The sequence below is a fragment of the Tupaia chinensis genome, unplaced genomic scaffold (genome assembly GCF_000334495.1).
Source record: "Tupaia chinensis unplaced genomic scaffold, TupChi_1.0 Scaffold149560_1, whole genome shotgun sequence".
NCBI classification, from domain to species: domain Eukaryota; kingdom Metazoa; phylum Chordata; class Mammalia; order Scandentia; family Tupaiidae; genus Tupaia; species Tupaia belangeri.
In genome coordinates, this window is record NW_006209405.1 from 1,970,007 (window position 1) to 1,979,991 (window position 9,985).

The 9,985-nt window shown below is 39.9% G+C and overlaps 1 protein-coding gene across 1 annotated transcript in view; it reads left to right on the forward strand.

Annotated features, from left to right (window-relative positions):
• The window catches only part of HPRT1 (hypoxanthine phosphoribosyltransferase 1), a 35,324-nt gene that overhangs the window by 7,275 nt on the left and 18,064 nt on the right, over positions 1-9,985 (forward strand). The window lies entirely within an intron of this gene.

Genomic DNA, 9,985 nt, shown 5'->3' on the forward strand with positions numbered 1-9,985 from the left:
GTTGCTACACACCAGCCAGTCTAACGCTTAAATAAAATTGTACTAATTAGTCATAGTACATTCAATATAATATATATATATACTTACTTGTTTATAATAGTAGAAATGATCAATGGCATAGTAAAAACATTTTTAAATGGTTATATTTGTTGGCATTCATAATATTAAAGAAAATATTCACATTAAAATATCTTTTTTATTTATTATTATTATTTTTAAAAATTTGCTACAGAGCATGCATGCTCACCAGAGAGAATGGGAGCAGTGGTGGAGGGTATGAGAAAGCAGGCTGCTAGGTCTGAGACTTGAACTGAGGTTGGCCATGTAGAAGTCCAGCACCTTAACCACCACGTCACCTGCTGGCCTCCATAAAAGGTCACTAACATTGATATTAGTATGCTTTTTCATGCTGATACTGACCAATTTGAAACAGTGAATTAAAGGCTGACTATACTAATCTTAAAGAAATGTTCCATGAAATATTAAATAGTCCCAAAATATATAAAGACATATGACAATGTCAACACACTTTTCTCTTTTTTCTTAAAAATAAAAATGCATTTTTCTGATTAAAAAAAATACATGTGTGGGGCCACCAGATGGCATAGCGGTTACATCACTGGACTCCCATATGGCCGGCCGTGGCTCAAATGCTGGACCCAGTGGCTTGAAACTCACACTGGGCATGCATTTATGCATGCACAAGATCCTGGGAGGAGAATGGAGGAAAAGGGATTGCTGCATGGCCTTCCTCCCTAGGGGTGATTTCTCACTTTCCCACTTACTGTCTCTGTTTCTCTCTGGTGAGTGTGTGGGCATGCGTGTGAGAGAGAGAACCACACCCTTGATAGGGTCTCATTGTATTGCAGTCTCCTTTCCCCACCTCTCCAGTTCATCAGGATCCTACACATATACACTACCACTTTTTTTTTGAGAGTTTTTTGCTATAGGGTGCATGCTCTCACCAGAATGAGAGAGACAGAGAGACAGAAAGCGAGAAATCATCCCCCAGGGGGGATGGCCACGTCGCAATCCCTTCTCCTCCATTCTCCTCTCAGGATCTTGGGCACACACGCACATACATCCGGCTGAGTTTAAGCCACTGGGTCTGGGACTCGAACCGTGGTCGACTACATGGGAGTCCAGCGACATAGCCATTAGGCCAACTTCTGGTCACAGCATTACCACTTTTTATTTCTCATATTTTAAAGAATTTTCTCTCTATATATATATACATAATTATTTTTAATGGTTTTTTAAAAAAATTTACTTTTGTTTATTCTTGATAGAGAACACATGCATACATGCATGCTCTCTATTAAGAAAAAGCACCCCTTTTGGGGCCTGGTCATGCTACAGTCCTTTTTCCTCTAGTTTCCATCCTGTCAGCATCTTGGGCACATGTGCACAAGTCCAGTTTGAAACCAACAGAGCTGGGATCTAAACCCTAGTTAGTCATGTGGGATCTGGTTTCCTCTGTGGAGTGCCTAACCACTGCACCATGGACCAGCCCAGTTTACATACCCTTAATCAGAGTAGCTAGGCAGGGTGGTATTTACCTAGTGCCTAGATCGGAAATTGCCTGGGGATTCTAAATACCATATTTCATTAAAAGATGCTACTGATTTTAAGACTTGCCACTACTTTTTATACTACTAAGAAAGAAAACATTGCTAATTATAGCTGTAAGTTGCCATCAACTGTAATAAGCCAATTTCAAGAGTTATTAAAATGTGAGTGTGCATCTTAGAACAATGAAATCTAATACTGTATATTCAATGATGTTTTCTGTCCCTAAGGCTTTGTGATGGAAAAATGATAGTTGATAACTATGCAAATGTATTTCCTATATTGTGAGTATATTAAGTTTTATAGTTTTTTAAAAACTAAAGTAGTTTAATAAAAAGCAGTGTCTTAGGAGGAAAAGTTCATAGTTAAGTAAATTTTTGTGAATGTTTTTGTGCCTTAAGCAGAGAGAAAATTAGCTTGATGTATGGTATATTCAGACTAAATGTTTAATATTAAAATGAAATTGTTCTTAGAATTGGCAGTCTTGGCAAAAAGCTTTTATTTTTTAATTTTTTCATTATTATTATCTTTTTTTATGCCAGATGGCACATGTGTTTGCATGAGAGAGTGATAGCACACACACTAAAGGATGCCTCAATGGGACCTGTCATACCACCATCCTTCTGTCTTCCAATTCTCCACCCCATCGGGATCCTGGACACATGCATGTGCCTGAGCTGTTTTTCAAACCAATAGGGCCTGGATTCAAATACCAGTCAGCCATGTGGAGTATAGCTTCCTCTGTGCAGCACCTAACCCACTATGCTGTGTGGCTGGCCCTGTTTTTAAAAACTTTTTAAAAATTGCCAGAGGTTGTGTGCATTGGGCAGGCGGGAAATTCCCAGTGGGGTGTGGTCACATTGGAATCCCTTCTGCTTCATTTCTCCATCTTTTTGGAATTTGAGGTACACATGTCCAATGTGTCTTTCAAGCCACCAGAGCTGAGATTCAAAACATGGTTGTGGCCATATAGGATTCAAATCTCTATGTATAGTGTTAACCACTATCTTACAAGCTCACTCCTTTTTCCTCCCCCCCCCCATTTTTTGAGTTATGATCTTCATTTACAGTTGAGTACAATGAGACACAGAGGTACTGATTTATACCAGATACTGTAGATCTTTGATGTCAATCTAGGCCTTTAGTTCTGTGTAGAACTTAGAGTCTTATTTGGGAAAACTTTTGACTGATACAGATCCTGCAATATAGGCTTCCTACTACTTCTTCATTCTCTGCTAGTCAGAAGTTCTACATGCAAATTGAATTAATTTTCTCTGTATATATTTAGTCAATTTCTTTGAGATATGCTTTTCTATCCAGAATAAAGTTAAACATAGGTATACCACATTGATATTGACACTAGATTATCTAGAACTTGACTTTTGTAAATGTGTATTTATTTCCATCTATGTATAAGGAAAATTAAGTGATTCATGCCTTCCTCGTATTTTATTGAATTGAGAGCATGGATAGGGGTGAGAGAAAGGATTTGGCAGGAATGGGTGTACTGTTTGTGGTTAACATTAACAGAACTAGGGTCAAAAGTACACTTTGTAGTCATTTCCCATGGCTTTTTACTTTGATTTTGTTCTTATCAAACAACTGAAGTTTTATTATAAGCACCCTGATTAGAACTTAAGGTAGTGTTCACGTTTGGTCCCTTGAAACCACAAATTTTGTTTAAAAAATTATGGAAAAGGCCAGCTGGTAGCATGGTATTAAAGTGGATCCCACATGGCTTATTTTGTGGTTCGAGTCCCGGACCCCGAGGCTTGAAAAATACTCTGGGTGCATTTGCGGGCATGCCTAAGATCTCAAGAGGAGAATGGAGGAGAGGGGATCGTGGCATGGCCATTTCCCATAGGGGTGATTTCTCACTTCCCCTCTCTTTCTCCATCTCTCTCCAGTGAGCACACATGCCTTATAGCAAAAATGAAAATAAAAATAATAAAATAATTACAGAAATTGATTAATTCCTTCAGCAAACACACATGGATCATCTGTTGTTTGCAAGGTAATATATTAGGCCATGAAAAGTGGTTCTGGTGAACCACCATGGTTATTTTATCAGATCCTAGTCCCAAAATAAGTATGGAATAAAAAGCATGCATATAAGATGGAGTAACTTCTAAAGGTTTCAAAACTTGAAAATATTAATTTATTAAGTACAATCTTTTCTAGTGTTGTGTAAATGGTATCTTTTGATTTAATTAGTGCTATCCAGTGGAGCTTCCTATAATGATGGAAATGTTCTATATCTGGGCTGTCTGATACAGAGCCACTAGCCACTTGTGGCTGGTTAAAACCTGTAATATGTTCCTGTGCAACAGACAAACTGGATTTTAAATTTTAAGTAATTTTGATTGCCACACGTGGCTAGTGGCTACTGTTTTGGACAGTGCAGGACTGTTAAGAGCCTGCATTAGCATTATTTCTTAAAGTTTATTGACTTATGTCTTTCCAGAGAAAGACAGAGGCACCCACAACAGGGTTTTCACCCTGCAATCTACTCCCACCCTCAGCCAGTGAGGATCATAGTCATGTGTACACCTGACCTCTTTGGAGAGACCTCAGGACATGAACTCAGGACATTTTCATGTGGGTCCAGCATCACAAGACATTGTATTTCTGTTGTACCACTGATTGACCCCCAGCATAATTTTTTCACTGATAATAACCTTTTATTTTTAAAAATGTTTTCATTTAAAACGACTCCTTAGATAGATAAATAAACTTATCACGTGGGCACAAGTCCTTCCAGACTTATTTTTATGTATTTTAGAAAATTATTAGTTAAAAAAATTTTATGATTCAGGGCCAGCAAGAGGCATAGTGGTTAAGGCACTGGACTCCCTCGTGGCCTACTACGGTTTGAGTCCTGGACTTGGCGACTTCAAACTCACTCAGGGAATGTGTATGTGCATGCCCAAAATGTGGAGAGGAGAATAGAGGAGAAGGGATTGCAGCATGGCCATCCCCCCGGGGGCAGGGGTGATTTCTTACTGTCTCTTCTCTCTTCAGTGAGTGCATGCACCCTGTAGCAAAAATTTCTCTCTCTTAAAAAAAGTTAATGATTCTCTTTAATCAAGGTATAGAAAAACAGATAAAGAACAGAGAATCGTTGAAAGATAATGAAATAAAGAGAAAACATGATGAACATGGTAGACTTGGAGCCTAGCCAAATATAGCGAATACTTTTCCAGTAAGAAAACTCCACTCTAAGGTCCTGAAAGATGGACCAGGAGTTCACTATAAAAAGAAAAACAACATCGTGCTAAACCATGAAGGGGATGTGGAGCCAGGACTAAATACCTCAGTAACACAGCTAGACATGCCCTCTTGGGTACCCAGCCTGATGAGTACCTTGCTGCTTCCTCTTCTTACAATGTTAACCTGTTTTTCCCAAGGACTTCTTCAGCTCATGTGTGTTTACACAGCTTTTTCTGTTCTTTTCCTATAAAGCACCAGTTCTTACTGCTATTTAGAGGTTTTCAAAATTCCTAGGGAAGGACAAGAAGGAATAAACGAAGTTCTTTCCTTTTATCCTTCTTATTTTTGCACCTAGACTCAAAAGGTAGACAGAATAGAAACTCAGATGTTAAGGGGTATGCATTTGTATCCCCAAAGAGCTTCTCCAGGAGTTTTATGCAGTTGACAGTGACACTCTAAGTTAGGGACAGATTAGACTTTGGCTGAAAGGAGTAAGGCGGATAGAGGAATTCTGGAGGGTCCACTTCCCTCATCTGTGCCAGTCCTGTCATCTCTGACTTCACCATAATTAAAGATGAGCCATATAAGAGACCCTCAGTAAAGGGATATGGTGGGTGGGCAGTTTGTTTCAGACAGGAAGGGAGAGGAAGCTTTGTGCATTTCCTCTGGCTACCCAGGTGGGTTAACTGATCCATGGATCCCATTTGTATATAATTTGGGTATTCATACCTATATTTTAGCACAGTGGATGGTACCATTACTCTTAAGTGAATCTTCTTTATTAGCTTTAACAATGTTGGCTATGTTTCCATGAAAAAAAAAAAAAAAAAGCTGCAGAAGACTTAATAGTTAAAAATCTTGAAGCAGGGCCAGCAGGTGGCACTGTGGTTAAGATGCTGGATCTCACATAGCCAACTCTGCAGTTCAAGTCCTGGACCTGGCAACTTTAAAAACATGCAGGGTATGTGTGCAAACATGTCCAAAATCCCAGGAGGGGAAGATATTGCAGCTATCCCCCCTGGAGGGGTCATTTCTCACTTTTTTTCTCTCTGGCAAGTGCCTGTGCCCCATGGCAAAAAATATATCTAAAAAACAACAAATCATGGAGCAACAGGAGTTAGGGAAATATGGATGCTAACAGAGCAGCAGCGTCTTTCCTGCTTGGATTGTGGATTGTGGATTTTTTCCCCATGACTCCAAAGTTTTTGGTTCTTGAATATTTATTCCTCTTGTCCTTCCTGGGGGTGGGGGTCAGGGACGAGGAATAAAAGAAAATCTGTTTTGCGTACCCAAAATCCTGAGAGGAGAATGAAGGAAAAGTGATTGCAGTGTGGCTAACCCCCCCCCCCCGGAGACAGAAGTGATTTTGCACTTTCTTTCTGTCTCTTGACTAGTGCACGCGACCTATGACAAAATCTCTCTCAAGGGGAAAAAAAAAACCTATTGGAGTTGGACTGCAATGCCAGATTTCTACAGAAGATGTCGCTATTTAACAAGATTTACAGGATAAAACATTTCAGCCTGATTTCACTCTTATCTAAAGCTTCAAGTTTTGTACATTTTTTTTCTTTTTGCCAGTAATCAATTTTCTATAAAATGCTGAGTTTTAAGTTAATTAGAATAAGGGATGCCTACTGTTCTACAATGAAAAGTAATATGCATTTTTTCAAGTTTATTCATTTCTTCAGAAATGAGACAGATAGACGGCACCCCAAAATGATCTTGATGCCATGATCCAACCCCACCTTTAGCTAGCCCTGGATCATGGGCACATGTGTGCCCAGTATACTCAGGGATGTCTCTGGACTTGAACTTGGAACCTTCCCATGTGGATCAGCCTGCAGTGTTGTGTTTTACCACTGCACCGTTGTCTAGCTCCAAAGTTTTTTTTGATATCAGAAGGCATATGTTTAGTTTCTAATACCAAACAGTGTATATTGACTTATATGTGTTCTTAAAAAATAACACTCCAGGGACCAGCAGGTGGCATGGTGTTTAAGGCACTGGACTCCCACATGACTGACTATAGTTTGAGTACCTGACCTGGTGGCTTGAAAATCATACCAGGCACATGTGTGTGCATGCCCAAGGTCCTGAGAGGAGAATGGAGAAGGAGGAATTGCGATGTGGCCATCTTCCTGAGGGCAATCTCCCTCTCTCTATCTCTCTCAAAGAAAAACTCCATAAAAATGCACGCATGTATAGAATATAACAACAATAGAAGTATATATGAATAAAAAGTCTCATTATCCCAATCTTACTACTCAGAGGTAATTGCTGTTATATATGTATTTTTGTTTGTTTTTGCCTGAGGACATGTGTCCTCACCAGGGAGAGACAGACAGAAAGCGAGAGAGAGAGAAAGCAAGAACATACCCTCCCCATGGAGAATGGTCATGCTGCAATCCTTTCTCCTCTGTTTTTCCCTCCTTTCAGGATTTTTGACACACATTCATAAATTCTCAGTGTGTTTTTCAAGCCAATGGGTCCGGTACTCCAATCACTTAGTCAGCCATGTGGAATTCAGCTCACATAACCACCAAGCCATGCGTCAGCCCCATATATATTTTTTCAGGCAGACCAAACATGGTTTCATAGGCAACACGTTGTTCTAGGTTTTTTTTTTTTTTTTTTTGGAGAGATTTTTTGCTATAGGGCATGTATACTCCCTAGAGAGACAGACAGAAAGCAAGAAATCACCCCCTGGGGGGTTGGCAACACCATAGTCCCTTCTCCTTTATTCTCCTCTAGGGATCTTGTGCATGCATATGCATGCACCTGGCATGAATTTCAAGCCACCGGGTCCAGAACTCAAACCACAGTCGACTACATGGGAGTCCAGTGACATAACCATTACGCCATCTGCTGGTCTCCTACTAGGTATTTTTTTGGGTGGGTGGGGGGGAGGTTTTTTGCTATAGGGCTTGTGCACTCGCCAGAAAGACAGAGAGAGACAGAAAGATGAGTTTAAGTCGCTGGGTCTGAGACTAGAACTGTGGTCGACTACATGGGAGTCCAGTGACATAGCCATTACGCTAACTGCTGGTCCCAACCCTACTAGGTATTTTTAATTAGCATTGTTCCATGTCAATGTGTCTTAGATTGTCAGATTCTTTTTTTCTTTTTTGTTTGTTTGTTTGTTTGTTTTTGCCATAGGGCACATGCACTCACTCACCAGAAAAAAAGAGAAACAGAGAGAGACCAAGAGAGGAAAAGTCGGAAATCACCCCTCAGGGGATATGGTCACACCTTCCTCTTGGCATCTTGGGCATGTATACATGTCTGGCGTGATATTCAAGCCACTGGTTCCAGGACTCATACTGTGGTTGGCCATGAGGGAATCTAGGTGACTTAACCACCACACCATCTGCTTGCCCTGGCCCCCTTATTGGTTTTTTTAAACTTTATTTCTTGGGAGGGAAGAAGGTATGGGGTAGCAGAGACCCTGACAAGTCTTACCATACTGCAGTCTTCCCACCAGCTTGCCAGCCAGTCAGCCAGCCATGATTTTGATGTACCCTGCATATTCAGGTAATATGGGATCCAGACCCAGGGCTATCCCATGTGACTCCAGTTTTGTGCAGAGGTGTCCTACTGCCTGCACTGCTATAGTTGGGCCTAGATTACCAGATTTGTTTTTTTAAAGAGAGATTTTTTGCTATAGGGCGTGTATGTCTCTGTCTCTGGAGAGACAGAGACAGAAAGCAAGAAATCCCCCGGTGGGAGGATGGCCATGCCTCAATCCCTTCTGTGTTCTCTCAGCATTTCGGGCATGCACGCACACATACCCAGTGTCAGTTTCAAGCTGCCGGCTCTGGGACTCAAACCATGGTCAACCATGTGGGAGTCCAGTGATGTAGTCATTACCTGCTGGTTCCACCAGATTCTTTTTAATTGCTGCATGTTATTACATAGATGAACTTAATGAATTTAAACAGTTCCCTATTAGTAGATATGGTTCGTTTTTATGAATAATTGATACAGCGAATATCCTTGAGTGAACTTTTCTATACTAGTGAATTTTTTTTTTAAACTGTATCCTGCTTTATTAAAGATACTTTTCATAAACAATCACGGTATTTCAGGCAGGATAATATACTAGTGAATGTTTTTGTAGCCTTGATTCCTGGAAGAGAGATTGCTAGGTCAAATGGAAAGCATAATTACAATTATAATCAGTGTTGCTACATCATTTTCAAAAGAGGTTTTACCAACTTACACCCTTACAAATGAGCGCTTGTTTCTCTTCAACTTTTCTTAAGTTTGAATGTTTTTCTAAGCTTATTTATTTATTTCTTTAGAGAGAGAGGAGAAAGAGATTGGCTCCCACCAACAAAATCCTTATATCATGATCCAGCTCCAGCCAGAACCATCATGGGCATGTACATACACAGCATGTTTAGGGAGGCCCCAGAACAGGAGCCCTCAAGCTTAAGTTTTGTCTGTGTGAATAGGTAAACAGAATCACAGTGTTTTAGTATTTGTTTTTCAGATAGGTATATATGTTGTGGCCATCTCTTCTGTAAATTGCCTGTTTGTATTTGTTTTCCATTTTTATATGGGATCATATTGTTAGAGCCCAGCATGTAATAGGAATACTGTCACAGATCTTTTCATTCATTTTGGGTTTATTTAAAAAATAATTATTTATTTAATTTTATTTATTATTATTATTTATTTTAACCAGAAAGAGAGAGGAAAGTGAGAAAGCAAGCCACCTGGTCTGGGCCTCGAGCCATGGTTGGCCATGTGGAAGTCCAGCACCTTAATCACCATGTCACCTGCTGGCTCCCATGCTAGGTTTTTAACCCTAAGAATGTGAAAAAAATTAGTACATACTTTCTCTCAGTCCATTTATGGCTTTATTTTTTTACATTTAGATTTTAATACATCTGGAATTTATTTTTGTGTATGCTGCGAGGTAGGGACTGTACTGTATTTTTTTTCACAAATGGATAACCACATTAAAGCACCACATTAAATAATTCATTCTTTCCTTACTGACTCGAAATACCATCTGTATCATATACTAAATCCTCATGTATTTCTGGGTCTGTTTCTGGGCTCTAATTTGTTTCTGATCTCTTTTGTCAATTACTGTGCTGGTACAGCACTGTTCTAATTACTGTAGCTTTGTAGTGTGGCTTGCTCTGGTAGGGCAAGTCTAATCTCTTTCATTTACCTGCTTCCCTCCCCCCCCCCCCCT